At 36.0% G+C, this 15,069-nt stretch overlaps 1 protein-coding gene across 2 annotated transcripts in view; it reads right to left on the bottom strand.

Annotated features, from left to right (window-relative positions):
- The window catches only part of LOC127626292 (forkhead box protein J3-like), a 163,658-nt gene that overhangs the window by 147,423 nt on the left and 1,166 nt on the right, over nucleotides 1-15,069 (bottom strand). The gene's annotated exons all lie outside the window — the stretch shown is intronic.

Genomic DNA, 15,069 nt, shown 5'->3' with positions numbered 1-15,069 from the left:
ATCGAGTTTGTGTCATGTACTTGGTGCCATCTAGTGGTGGCCATTTGTAATTAGAGTGAACAATCTTCTCTGCCCATATTTGGATGACTTCCACCTCTGGTTGCAGCAATCTGAATCATAATACGCATTGGTTTAGCGTTCTATTACACTGAACAACATACTACATTTATGATAAAGTTATCAATCAAGTATAGCTAACAGGTTTTTAGCCAGATAGCACATTATGTGCTGTGTGCACACTGTGCTTCGAGTGTATTATCTAATGATCTATGCATCTGAATATGTTATGTGTGGGCTCGTTTTAAAGATAATCACCTCCTTTATGTAAAGTTATATGATATTTTATGTCCCTTCTTTTATTGTGAAGTTTTAAGCGAAAAGGCGGCAAATAAGCAACACCTGTTTATATGTAACATGTATGTCAAAGGCATATGCTTGGCTATTACTCGGGTATATTTTTGTCAGTGGGTAAAAAAAATAGGCTAGTTTTATTCTACTCTATCAGAGCTTTCAATCAACACATGGCTATTTGATCAGTTCGATGTTTATACAGATTACAATAATATGTACAATGCAATTTTCTTTTATAAATTGTCAAAACGGAACACTACTGATTTGTCTGAAAATGTGGTCATAATGCCTACATGCATTGGAAAATAGAGCTTCTAAGCTCTCAAACAATACCTAAAAGCCCATCTGAGCTTAAAGGGTTAAACAGATGCAACCTGCCAAAAAGGAATTACTTCCAGTCAAGGCCAAGTTTAAACCAATGAAAAACTTGATCTGGAGGGCTAGATGGTTTGAACAGGTCTCCAGCAAAGTAATTGAAGCAGATGACACATAATTGGTCAACTGCACCACAAATCTGGAGTTCCAACAGCACAGTACAGACCAACATCTGACAAAGTTCTCTGCCGATGAGGAGACTGGTAGAGCTCTGGCAGTGTATTTCAGCATTAATAAAAAATGAAAGTGTAGTGCTTCGGTAGATCTGCGCTCCTTTTCCCAGGGGTAGGGGGTTGTTTGAAAAACTCTGAACCAGTGCAGCATTCCCATATCCACCCATATCTAGAGAGGGGCTCTTTAAAAATTCATTAATTTACAGCAAAAATAGATTAAAGCACCCAGCTGAGCAAAACTTGAAATTTGGCTCCTGAATAACATTAATAATAAAACAGTTCCCAAAAGCCCAAGGGGGATTCTCCTGAAGAAACTCTGTTGGCTTCGGTTCACCTTATAACACCTTGTGAATAGCTAATTTATAACAATCACTAAAATACAATTTTAAGCAACATTAAAGGTGCCGTGAACTGCCATTCACATTTACAATCTCAATCTATTTTAAATCTGATCAAAGCCTTGAAGCTGCAATACCAGCATCTGGTGGCTTAAAAGTTCCTAGAACAAGAGTTATTCTAAATTGCTCTGGTCAGTTCTAAATGAGGTTCACTTAAGTACAATTATCCCTCTGTGATCTTTTACATAAAAAGGCTTCTGTAACATGAAAACGTGGGCTCACACAATACAACTGCAAAAAAGATTCAAATTGGAATCAGAGATGAATGGGGTCATTGCTCATCTGCATTCTAGTGATGAACAGCTTTGCTAATGAAGACTGAGCTTACCGACTCTAACACTATAGCACAGCAAAACAACTTCATATTGGATTGAGGACTAACATAAGCTTCGGCATGCAAGGCATCACTGCAATAGTTTGAAATGTACATTACAAAGCATTTAAAAAGCAAGTTGTGCACGAGGTGGTGCATTGAGAAGACTCCAAGTTTAATCTAATAGTTAGCAGAATGTAGCCTAAACAATTCTGCATTTAACTAAAAATGGCTCATTGTTTTAACACAAACACAGCCACACTCATTTCTATGCCTAACAAGAACTAAGAACTAGTAAAAGTGTTGTACAGTATACTGGTACCTACAAAACATTGCGGTCCAAAAAAAAAAAAAACAGTACGATAACATCTTGTTGCTAATTTTGGTACCATACTACAGTGGGGTGTTATAAGATACATTTTATGGAATGAGACATTTTTTAGAAGAAATCAATGAAAATTTGACAATTAATAAAATGTAGCAATTGGCCAAGTGTGACTTTTTTTTCATCCCCTTTTCTCCCAATTTGGAATGCCCAATTCCCACTACTTAGTATGTCCTCGTGGTGGCGCAGTTCCTCACCTCAATCCACACACAACTTACCATTCACCTCACTGAGAGCGAGAACCACTAATTGTGACCACAAGGAGGTTAACCCATGTGACTCTACCCTCGCTAGCAATCGGGCCAATTTGGTTGCTAAGGAGACCTGGCTGGAGTCACTCAGCACACCCTGGATTCAGGCCAAGTGTGATCATTAAACAGTGGAAGGATATCATTCAATTAAATAATATGCAGCCTATACTGCAGCAAACATCAGAAAGAACGAGAGGTGCTGCTCTGCTCTCTGTCATATTTCACTAACTCACTTACACACTCTCACTCACACACACACACACACACACACACACACACACACACACAAAGGGTTAAATGTACCCTTATTGTAGAGACATTTTGTGGGGCAAAACAACAAAGCATTCATTTCTGGAGAGTTTGAGAATTATTTTTTTATTATTATTTTCTTGAGTATGTATAGCATTTATGTAACTCTTGGCTAAAGTATTTTTAAAAAAGGCTACATAGACTAGTGTCAGAAAATAACTTTTATATTAAGGGGCAAGATTTTCCCCCCTGGAATTGTTTTTAAGTGCATTTTGTTACCATTATGAGGGCATCGTTAGGGCATATTTTATAACAATAGACAGTATGACATCATTGCGTTATTTCAAATACTTCAAGTTAATCAGTTCCATTATATGTTCAACCCGAATAATAAAATAAGCATTTACCTATAAGTTTAAATGAACATCAAGTAATTTCATCTTATATATTAGGTATAGAATAGAAAAATAAATATTAGGACTGTCAATCGATCATTTCTTTTTATTCTAATTAATTACATGGTATGCCAGTTAATTAATCGCAATTGATCGCATATATAAATATTTGCTTAGAAAGCCCCTCAAATAGCAATATTTCAATAAATAATGATGAAATACTTATAAATAGTTATATTTAAATCATTTTAAATAATTTTTATAATAAAAATAATAATATAGATAATTAAAATGCATTACATCATTGTGGCTCACAAAAAAAGCATTAAAAAAGACAGCAACACATTACAATAAGGTTCCATTTGTTAACATTATTTAATAACATTAGTTAACATGAACTAACAATGCGCAATACTTTTACAGATTTTATTAATCTTAATATTAATTTCAACAAATACATTTCTCAAAAGTTGTGTTTGTTAACATTAGTAAATGCATTATGAACTAACTAATAATATCAACAAAAATGAATAAATGCTGTAAACAATATATTGTTAACTGTTTGTTCATGATACCTAATGCATTAACTAATATTAATGTATAGAACCTTATTGTAAAGTCTTACCAAAAAGACATTTCAAAAAGTGGCTTTAGTATGCAATATGTTTAGTTCCATATTATCTAACTTATGTCATCTAACTAAAATTGGTCTACAGTTCACGCAACCATTTTGCAATTGAATACATCAATCAGTCTGAGATATATTTATTGTGAGGGCTTTTCTAAGGATAAATCAATGCATACCTGCTTCAGACGCTTCTGGAGCATCTTGTTTGCATTGAGTCATAAACATACCATTGTTAGGTCACTGTGTCCAGTTAAACATAGTTTGAAGCTTAGAAAAACATGTCTTGAGATCCCAGAGTTCGTATTTGTGCTCCATCAAGTGTATGACCGCATGAATGTGTTCTCATCTTGTTTTGATGTCGGTGAGCGTGGTTTGCTTGTAGTTATCTCTTACTGCCCCTGGAGAAAAGAGGTGGTACTTCTAACTTGAATTGCTCAGATGGAAGGACTATTCCATATCACGGTTCGAGGACATGATTACTTGCGTTATATTTTATATAATTATTCGTACTGAATTAACGTGTTAAATTGACAGCCCTAATAAATATACATTATCCGATGTTGCAAATAAAAAATAGAAATCCTAAGTGGCGCATTTTATGGTTATTATTAACCAGATATTAAGTGGTTTTATTTTGAGGTCCTTTTTGTCATCTTCAGTGCCATTTTTGCCCTGAGCCCTTGTTCAATTATACCCTGGTTAAGACCAAATGCATATCTTGTGCTAAAAAAAAGCATGCAACGAATAAGGCAGAACACAGGTGTCTCGAGACATGTTTTTAACAGTTGAAGTTCTTTAACGACGTCTAAAAACAAAGCAAAACTCTGCAAAAAAAAAACATTAATCTAGCACGTTTATATGAAAAACTATTGAAACGAGGACAGAGGAACCTTTATTAGGAGGCACAGGTGGATTCAATGTGGAAATCCTTTGCGTTGAAGCATCTGACGCATGCATAAATCCTGATTCCCCCTTCACATCTGCAACAATGGTTCTAATTCATGTTTCAACGCTGTTTTAACAAACTGTAAATGTCATATACTTCAAGAGTGCATCTTCAATTATTAGGATTTATTCTTAATATATCAATAAATGAAATTTTAACATCATCTCATAGGGAATGCGACGCTCTGAAAAGATGCTTAAATAAGCGGGGCATTTCATTTTACTAATATATTTCACTTGGATTCCTCTGTCCTCGTTTCGTTTCCTTGAAGGACGCAAGGGAAGCAACTGACAGGATGCAAGTAAATGGGACAGTTTTAGAAATGAGAAGCCATAGACGAGTTTCTTTGCCGGTTCAAATGGTTAATGCAGAATTTGCAACTACAAGACTTTATGCAGTTCTTTAAATCAAGTCCTTTTGTGCGTGATTTCATCAGTAGTCTGAGACAAATTCTTTGATTCACAAGTTACTGTGAAGAACAAAAACAGTATTACAATTATTCAATGACAAATGGATTGCATCGATCTCATCTTTGGACACACATTACACGGAAAAGGTCAAAGCGTACTTTTACACTTAACACGCAGTGAAAAGATCTTGTTGCTGAACTACTTCTCCACTTCTCAATCACTGGTGAGTGAAATCTGAAAATTTTCCAGCCAGTGGCTAATCACAGACATTTTAAGTTGCATAGCACAAAATTTAGCACCATATATGGAGTGATTTACTCGCATTGTAGAGGGTTGAACAAATAGTGAAATCTCGATCTAAGCATTTAAGTATCGGTATTATGATTGTTTTCAAATGAAAATCACGATGCATCTGGAACATTTTACATATTTGTACCCAGTCCTATATTGTATTATGACCAGCATAGCATGAGTAGTTACCTGATGGGCGTGTCTGAGCTGAGGAAGCCATTCATTTAGCTTGCCTGCACCCCATTTACCAACAGGGGTCTGATAACTTCATCTCACGGACAGCCATTTGAATAATCGCTTCAACAAGGGGGAAAAAATTTAAAAGCCTCTCAGTGAGACAGGGCTAGGCAAAGGGCCGCCGCTGCATTCCAAATGAGCAATTGGTATGCAAAAGGTGAGGGGATGTCTCTTCTTTGTCCATGTCGGTTTGCTTAATCTACATACATCTTGCTACTAATTCGGTGCCATTAAACTGCGTTTCAACTTTAAAAACTAAAATATGTCTGGTCACTGAAAGCTAACAAAACATAAGGGCAAAACACTTCTTGGATCTGCCGTACATACAAAAAGAGAGAAAATGATACACTGCTTTCACACAACACAGATATAAGAGAACAGATGTTTGTCCAAAATACTGAGCAGCACAGCTGGATAAAGACTTGACTTTCTAAATGTGGGACAAAATCTCATCAATCAATTCAGCAGAGGGGAAAAAAATATTAATGCCTCAGAAAACACTGTAAACAGTGTAACAGTAAAGTCAGCTCATTACATAGAACACAGTATAGCTCCTTCACATAAAACATTTATAATGTAGCCTCCAAAGATCTAAAGCGCCATAGAATGCTCCATTTGGTGTGTAGCCTATGGCATCATTTAGTGATGATAAATTAGGTGGAATGTATAAAGCCAGCAGTTTCCAGGTGAGTTTAGACATAGCGGCAGGATGCCCACTGAGACCTAGGGGCATGAAGGAGACGAGTCTGTATGCAATACTGCAGCAGAGGCCTCGTCAGATCCTGGCATGGGAACAGTTTTGGTACGCTACAACAGATGCCATGCTTGTGTTCTTTAACAGCTTCCATTCTAACCTATTTAGCAACGTACTAATTAATAACATACAGCATCAGGTTTAAGATAAAAGATAAGAGCGATACATTTTCTTATAGTAAGTAGGCTTCAGTAACAAACAAGTAACAAATACTTATTTCATGGTTACGATCAATCTGCTTCTTTGAGATATGAGGCTATGGTGCAAAAAGTAGATGGTACAAATGTCATCTGAGCAAGCAAAAGATACAACTAAAATAGGCTAATATTTAACATAAAAAAAGAAATAACAATTTCTATGAAGCCCATTTTTAGATATTAATTATAATGCATTATACAGTAACTCAGTCAAAAGGTCTAATAAGACACCTTACAATATGATATAACTTCACACAAATATTTGTAATTATAGTGATATTACGTTATAATAATTTAACCTATTTATTGTCATATCTTAAAAAGTATAATGCATTATTACAAAATCAACCTGCAATTTTTAAAAGGGTCATGACATGAGGAATCAAGTTTTCCTTGATCTTTTTACATATATGAGGTCATTCTACTATAAAAAAAAATTACTGTAAATTTCAGAACTTAAAACATCCTCCTTAATAGAAAAAGAGCACTTATTTAAACCAAGCTTGTTTGGAATGTGTGGATTTAGTGACGTCACAAGAACCAATACATCAATGCCCATTTTTACAATGTTGCACCCTTGGCCCCGCCCACAGGCACACAGTCAGACAGGTGAAGAGGAGAAAGATGGGCCTGTCTGGCATTGGAGATTCATACACCAAAGGGGACTTACACAGGACACCATCCTAAATGTTTTTCTGTTATGTATACAGTCTGAAATTTAGTTGTACAATGTTGTGAAGCTTGTTCATTATTTTCCAATTGAATTCTAAATATGGCTGCACGATGTTAGTCAATCATAACAGTAAGTGTTTACGTTGGAGTTTGAAGGAGGAGCTTAGGTCAAAACCAAGCGTTTCAGTCAGAGGGCAGGAGACAGGGTGGAAAATGATCATTTAATACTAAATTTTGACTCTGTTGGTGGAAAGAAAACGTTACCTACATCATCAGTAGACCTCAGGGAAGGTAATAAAATAACAAACATAACAAACTTGTAACATTCTGTACAAGTTAAGCTTATTTAATGGAAGTTACATAAAAATGCACAGAATACAAAAGGACATTAAGAATGTAAATTTGAAGACATTAAGAAATTTCCCATATAGCCACATTTTGCCCAACAGGGTGTAATTTAAGTGGAACACAAGACATATGCCATAAAATATATAATATATTTTGTTCACTTTAACCTTATTAAACTGAGACTCTGCGTCCACATGCGTGGACATTGTAAGAATTAGAAGTATTTCGTGGTGCATGGAAGGATAGTGTCTGTAGATACAGACAGGCACTACAAGCTGCCAGGTCATCATATTTTAGTAAACTCATAGAAAATAACCACAACAATCCTAGATGTTTATTCAGTACTGTGGCTAAATTGGTTATGAATAAAGCCTCAACAGAACCAGATATTCCGTTGCAGCACAAGAGTAATGACTTCATGAATTTCTTTACAGATAAAATTGAAATAATCAGAAATAAAATTGGAATTATGCAATCATCTGTCATAGCACCTCAGAAAACAATGTCTAATAATTGTCCTCACGTGCAACTGCGATCCTTCTCTGTCATAGGTCATGAAGAGCTAACAAAACTTATCGAAACATCAAAAGCCACGACATGTTTGTTAGATCCTATACCAACTAAGCTCTTAAAAGAGGTATCCACTGTAATCTCAGAACCTCTTCTTAATATTATTAACTCCTCGGTATGCTTAGGACATGTCCCAAGAAACTTTAAAATGGCAGTTATCAAACCGCTTATTAAGAAGCCACAACTTGATCCTGGAGAATTGGCTTTTTATAGACCGATTTCAAATCTCCCGTTTATGTCAAAAATACTACAAAAAGTAGTATCCTCCCATATATGTTCATTTCTACAGAGAAATCGTATATGCGAAGATTAGTTTCAGTCAGGATTTAGGCCTCATCACAGTACAGAGACTGCACTTATCAGAGTTGCAAATGACTTGCTCTTATCAACTGATCGCGGCTGCATTTCTCTTCTAGTGCTTTTAGATCTTAGCGCTGCATTCGACACAATAGATCACGACATTCTCTTGAATAGGCTAGAGAATTATGTTGGCATTTGTGGAGTTGCATTAGCATGGTTTAGATCATATTTACGTAAATGAGGAATTGTCAAACCAAAACATTTCAAATATGGAGTGCCACAGGGATCAGTTTTAGGACATCTGCTTTTCTCCATGTATATGCTTCCCCTGGGAGATATTATCAGGAATCGTGGAATAAGTTTACACTGCTATGCCGACGATACACAGCTTTATATTTCTTCAAAACCTGATGAGAATTCACAATTCTCTAAATTAGCAGCTTGTATCAATGAAATAAAAGATTGGATGGCCAGAAATTTCCTTCTCAATTCTGACAAAACAGAGGTACTAATTATTGGACAAAAAAACTCTAAAAATAAGCCACTATAATATAATTTGACTCTTGTACTGTTACATCATCTTCAGCAGCAAAGAACTTAGGTGTTATATTTGATACCAATCTGTCCTTTGAAAATCAAATTACCAATGTTTGTAGAACAGCATTCTTCCACCTAAGAAATATTGCTAAATTACGGCACATGCTCTCTGTTGCCTTATGCCGAAAAACTATTTCATGCGTTCATGACCTCAAGACTAGATTATTGTAATGCATTACTGGGAGGATGTCCAGCAAAATCAATAAATAAAGTTAAATTGGTTACAATGCAGCAGCCAGAGTGCTAACGAGAACCAAGAAATATGATCATATTAGCCCCATTTTATCATCGCTACATTGGCTACCTGTTAAATTCCGTATTAATTAAAAAATTCTGTTAACTACATACAAAGCTTTGAATGGTCTAGCTCCGCAGTACTTATGTGAACTTCTACCATGCTATTTTCCATCACGTTCATTACGATCACAAAATTCTGGCCTTTTAATAGTTCCTAGAATATCAAAATCCACAAGAGGAGGAAGATCCTTTTCATATTTGGCTCCTAAACTATGGAAGTCTCCCTAACACTGTTCGGGACTCAGACACACTCAGTTTAAGTCTAGACTAAAGACTCATATATTTTTGCCAGGCATTCACCTAATTTATCCTTCAACCCACAATTAGGCTGCTTTTAGTTTAGTCTGCCGGAACCAGAAACATTGATCATGATTTATATCTCTGCAATAAATTGAATGGCATCTATGCTTATATTATTTCATTTGTTTCCCTGTCTCAACCTCGGGACTCCTATACTGAGGTCACCAGAACCGGCTGGATCCAGCACCATTCATTCTTCGTGTTGGACTCCACTGCTACGTGTTGCTGAATGATGATGACTAAATGCAGCCGTGCCAGCCAAACATCACTTCAGTCTATTATGATGGGATTCAGAGGATTAACTGATGCCAACTCCAACCATAAGACATGGGATACTTCATATGCCATTGTCTGAACCTTGGATTTAGGATGCACCACCCCGAACCTCACCGAAATTACTGGCCAGGTTGAACTGCGTTTCACATCCCTGATCTCAGCCTGCATCACCTCGGTCTATTGATGGACTACGATCTTGAAATGGAATGATAGACTAACAATTGCCAACAAAAGCCTTCATCAGCCAATTAACAAGGACAATTGCACCTATGTGAACTTCTGCAGTTAATCCAGGATGGACTTCAAAAGACATTGGTCATTAATCTTACAGTTCAAACAAAATCTATGTTTAAACACTGACCCTTAACACTTACTTAGATTAATAATTTTAAAACATGACTTTAACTATACATAAGTAATATTTACATTATATTCATGATGTTAGCCAGAGGGGAACTGGCCCCCACAGTGAGTCTGGTTTCTCCCAATGTTATTTTTCTCCATTAATCAACATCTTATGTAGTTTTGTGTTCCTTGCCACAGTCACTTTCAGCTTGCTCACTGGGGTTATTAATACAATTATTATTTAATTACTTATTTTTAAACACGATAAACAATTGTATTTGATCTAATTACACAATGATGATTCATCGACATTATAGACATTATTTTTATCATCCGTTAATGCCTGATCTTCTGTAAAGCTGCTTTGAAACGACATGTGTTGTGAAAGGTGCTATACAAATAAAATGGACTTGACTTGACATTGTGTTTTGGCTTCGCTATATGCATTGCATAATTTAATTTAAACCAACTGATCTTAGTCCAGGAGTCATGTGACCAAACAACATGGCATCAATCACAGCAGAGTTTGTCTTTGGGAGAAACTCCAACAAAACTACATCTGGTAAGAAACCTGATTAAGTTTTCACATTGAAACAATTATAGTCTCTAGTTTCATACAATGTAATTTTTTAATTTGGAGAACAATATCATGAAACGGCACGCTGGTAAACACAATGACCATGTATGTGGACTATATGCTCATTTTCATTTTAAATATTCTATACTCACTGTGCATTTTCACAGAGAATAAATGGTTTCTTTCAAAAGCTAGACAATGTTGCTTTTAGAGGCTGTATAGGAGTTAGGATGAAAATATATGGTGCATTTCAAACTTTTCTGAGACCAGTGCAGACAAACAGCACACTGCAGGTTAAGTCATTCACTAAATAGGGAGCAAGAGACCATATTATCGCTCTCTATGCAGCTAAATGTATTCAATCAAAAGTTAAGTTTCAGGCTGCAAATGATGTTTGGACCACTTAACGTGTTTGGCAGACATGGGACAATGATAATCAGTAAATGGGACTATGGTAATAGATTCAGAATTTATCATGTATCATTTTATTTTAACATGGTTGGCAGTGATTGGATGATGCTGGCCATTACTTTGAATCAGAATGATTTCTGCTAATTTCTAATGTAATGTCTGTAATGTCTCAAAAACACAAATATCCAACACTCCTGAAAACATAAACAATTTGATTTAAAAGAGTTGACTTTCTAACACTTGGTATTATTTAAAATTTCACAACTTTGTTTTGCCGTTTGTTTTTATTTTGCATGTTTCTTAGTGACTACTAGTTACAAATCAAAAAGGTAAGTGGAAAATACACACAGCAGTCATGCTCGGGACTCAGGAGGTTAAGTTTATCTCATATAGAGTATATATATATATATATATATATATATATATATATATATATATATATATATATATATATATATATATAAATACATTATAACTTCTGCAGATAACATTTGATGTTGGTCATGTTATAATGCATTGCACTCTAAGGTATAACTAGGAATAGGTATTATAATGTAATATAATTGTTGTTAAAATTATTTATGAGAAGTTATGACATATTATAAGGTGTATTATAATGCATTTATAATGCCTTTACAAAGTATTATAAATATGGGCTTCATAGAAAGTGTTACAACAATTTTGAATCCTTAAAGGGAACACTTTCAGCATAAGAACCAGCAGGCATGTTCTGACAGGGATCTAATGGTTCAATCATTTTTTGCGTTCTGTGAGCTGGCAACCCAAAGACAAACAAGTTTGGTGCTAACGTGAATCTTTCACACTACAGTATTGCCACACTGACTGGGTGGGGAAAATATGTCCTGGGGTAGTTCACATATGTCCATCATTCAATATTTTAGGCAGGCTGGTGCATAGTTCAAGTACTTTAAGTGAACAAGGAGGGGGAAATCCAAATAAAATTAATAATACCTGTGTTGCAGTGGTCAGTTTTCATTAGGCATGCAAGTATGCGCAGACAAGCAGTCATTGAAATGCAATTCAGGTACTACTGAGTACTGACAACTTAATGCCAAATTATTGTGTCAGGAGAGACCACAACGTAAACAACAAATATAACAATGAGCCCTTCGTGACAGTAAAGGCCTTTTCTCAAAATCCAAATACCTGAGACATCGGGAAACATTCCTGCAGCTGATGACAAGACGGGGGTCTAGTTTTAACAACAGTTAAGCTAGATATTATGTGTTGGAAATCTTGCAAAATACAATGTATACGTAAAGCACAGTGTGTACAAAGTGAGTATTATCACCTGCGGTCGAATAACCCAAGTAAAAACCTGTTATCTGTGCTAATTCATCCAGCAAAAAACCTAGTAAACCTTTACTTGATCGTGTCACTTCAAAAATACAAAATATTCCCAAAGTATAATGTACTCAGTGCCTTTAAAATGTCATTATGTATAGCATGGCTTGATCTCACAAAACCAGTGATTTAACATGCATATTAATGGTATTTTAAAGGCACCACAGGTTGGCCAGGACTCTTATATGCAATGACACGCATTGCTGTAGTGCATCTTTTTCCAAAATATTAATAGATACGGCCTCCACCTCCAAGTACTGTTAGTTGACAGCACCAAAAGTTGCTTGTTTGGCAGTTTGTGGCCGAACGGTTCCCAACCAGCTCACTTTACTGACTAAAGGCGGGCGTACACATTTCAATTTTCGGCTATCATATGAGCTCCCGACCTATTTTTTCTTTGTCAGGAGAGATCGCGTGGAAATCGTTTGTGCTCGTGTGGTCGCAGCTCGCATCATGTGAGAGGAATTACGAGCAGAGCCAAGAAGCTTATGAGTAGCTCAAGACCTCCCAATAATTTTTTTCAACTGTCTAAAATATTTGGGCGCTGTCGGCTTGGATTCGTGAGGTTTGAATTCGTGAGGAACGTGTTTCCACTAACAATATGAAAACTGAGTGTTCATGAAACTTTTACACATATGGAGAAAATGGACATGTTATAAATGTTTTTTTCCCATATTATTCATGACCACATCACTGGGAAGGATTCTACAGAAATGCCATGCTGTTGTCTGCACTTCAAACAAATAATTTGCCATACGGGTTGCACTAGAAAAAAATCTTTAGCACTCTGACATACAGAGTTTCCGTCATGGTCTATTTTTATTCATCATACATGCATTAGTTTCAGTTCTAGGGCTTCGTTTAGGGGGATATAGCATCTGTTATAATTGTATATGTACACGAAAGTGGTTATGTGATAAGCCAAGGACTTCTAGGTCAAAAGTTCTAATTGTCAATCATCCGCTGCCCTAAACGAGATTTTTTAACTTTGCTGTGTGCTGCTTTAAAGCGCATTTACATGGACAACACCTCACGGATCTTCTTCAGAATGTCACATGCAAGCAGTGACACAGATGAGGACGTCGCTCACATCTAAGGGTGGTTTCCCATATAGTACGTTTTAAGTGATCCAAGCCCAGTTCGGTTAAAGTGAACAAGAAAGAGAACCAGCAGCAAATTACCTCATTGCTTTTGGTGTTCACAATGTAAGGGGATTTAAATTGTAATTTTTGGTCCTCTTCACATTATTGTGGTCTCAGACCCCTTGTTGTTCACACCACGGCTCCTTAAGAAGGTCCCTTTAGACCCCATTGCAGCTAGGGCTGTCAAGATTATGAAATTTGTCTGACAATCATTTTTCATAAATAATTGTGATTATTATAATAAGCAATTGTCATACAAACTTTCACTTCTTAAGGTGTATGAATGCTTATTACAGATAGGCCTACACCTTAAGCAGTAATTTATTGATATTAAACTTGAAATCATATAATAAAATGGGGCTATATGATTACTTTTAAGGCTTTAAAAAATATTGCATTTTTCATTACAAATTATTGCACAGGGATAGACTTACATAAAAAGTTATATTTTATATGTTATATCATTTATGAAACCCAGACAACATGGCCAATTATATTACATTATGCAATAGTAATAATGTACACTGTATTTCTGTCCTAAATTCTTCACTCTCTCACGTTATGTTAAGGCTCTCCAATAAAACCTACAAGCCCTTATTTCGCATGAAAAAAAAACATTTGAAATTCTATGTGCATTTGAAAATATGATTTGTATCTATTATATCAAGAGTAATGAGCAAGCGAGCATCCCCTCCTGCATGTAATTTACATTGTGTGTACAAGCCAATTCAAATGAAACTATAAAAAAAACCTTGCTTGTATTTTCGTGGGAGTTTGGCGTGAACCTCTGTAGATGGTACGCCCATCAGAGCTCTATAAAGCGGTTCATATTAACATGCTGCTCTGCTCTGAATGTGACCGGTGTTCTGACAATCTGTGCTACCTCCTTTGGATGTGCTACCTGCAGTAACAACAGTGATGTGTAAAGCTAAAACATGGGTAGCTTAAAACGGGAGGCATGGAAGAACATGTCGGTATGTACTACAACAGCATGAAAAGTTCAGATCACCTCCTGAGGTGGTCTGAAAACGGTTCACTTTTGGGTCCTTTTAGGGGGTCAGAGACCACTTGGGTTGTTCACATACACGTTATACCGCTCTGAGAGTGCTTGGAGTGCTCAAACAAACTAGGTGTGAAAACGCCCTAAAGCTGAATAGACCTTTTTCACAGACTGTGATGACACGCTCCCACCTTATTTAGCAGTAAATCTAGCACACTTTTTATATTATCTTTTTTTACTGTCTAAATATTGAGTGCAAGTTTATAACATTATGCTTTGTGATTTATTACCCTGGAATTCGTTTTAAAAAATGAATTACCACAGCTGCAAGGGGGTTTCTATTACAGCTGCTGAGAGAGTGACAGTAAATTTAACAACTCTTCCCATCTGACTGTCTTAATCGACAACTCTCTATTTTTTCTTCTTCTGAAAAGTCATTCAAACGCAATAGTGAATTTTTTTCTTTTGCTCTTGGAGCAAATGAGTAAGTGAAAATGATATTTGCTGTGGTCTCCC

This window comes from Xyrauchen texanus, chromosome 32 (genome assembly GCF_025860055.1).
Source record: "Xyrauchen texanus isolate HMW12.3.18 chromosome 32, RBS_HiC_50CHRs, whole genome shotgun sequence".
Lineage (NCBI taxonomy): Eukaryota > Metazoa > Chordata > Actinopteri > Cypriniformes > Catostomidae > Xyrauchen > Xyrauchen texanus.
The sequence above is the reverse complement of the archived record's forward strand: the minus strand, read 5'-3'. Positions and strand labels throughout refer to the sequence as shown.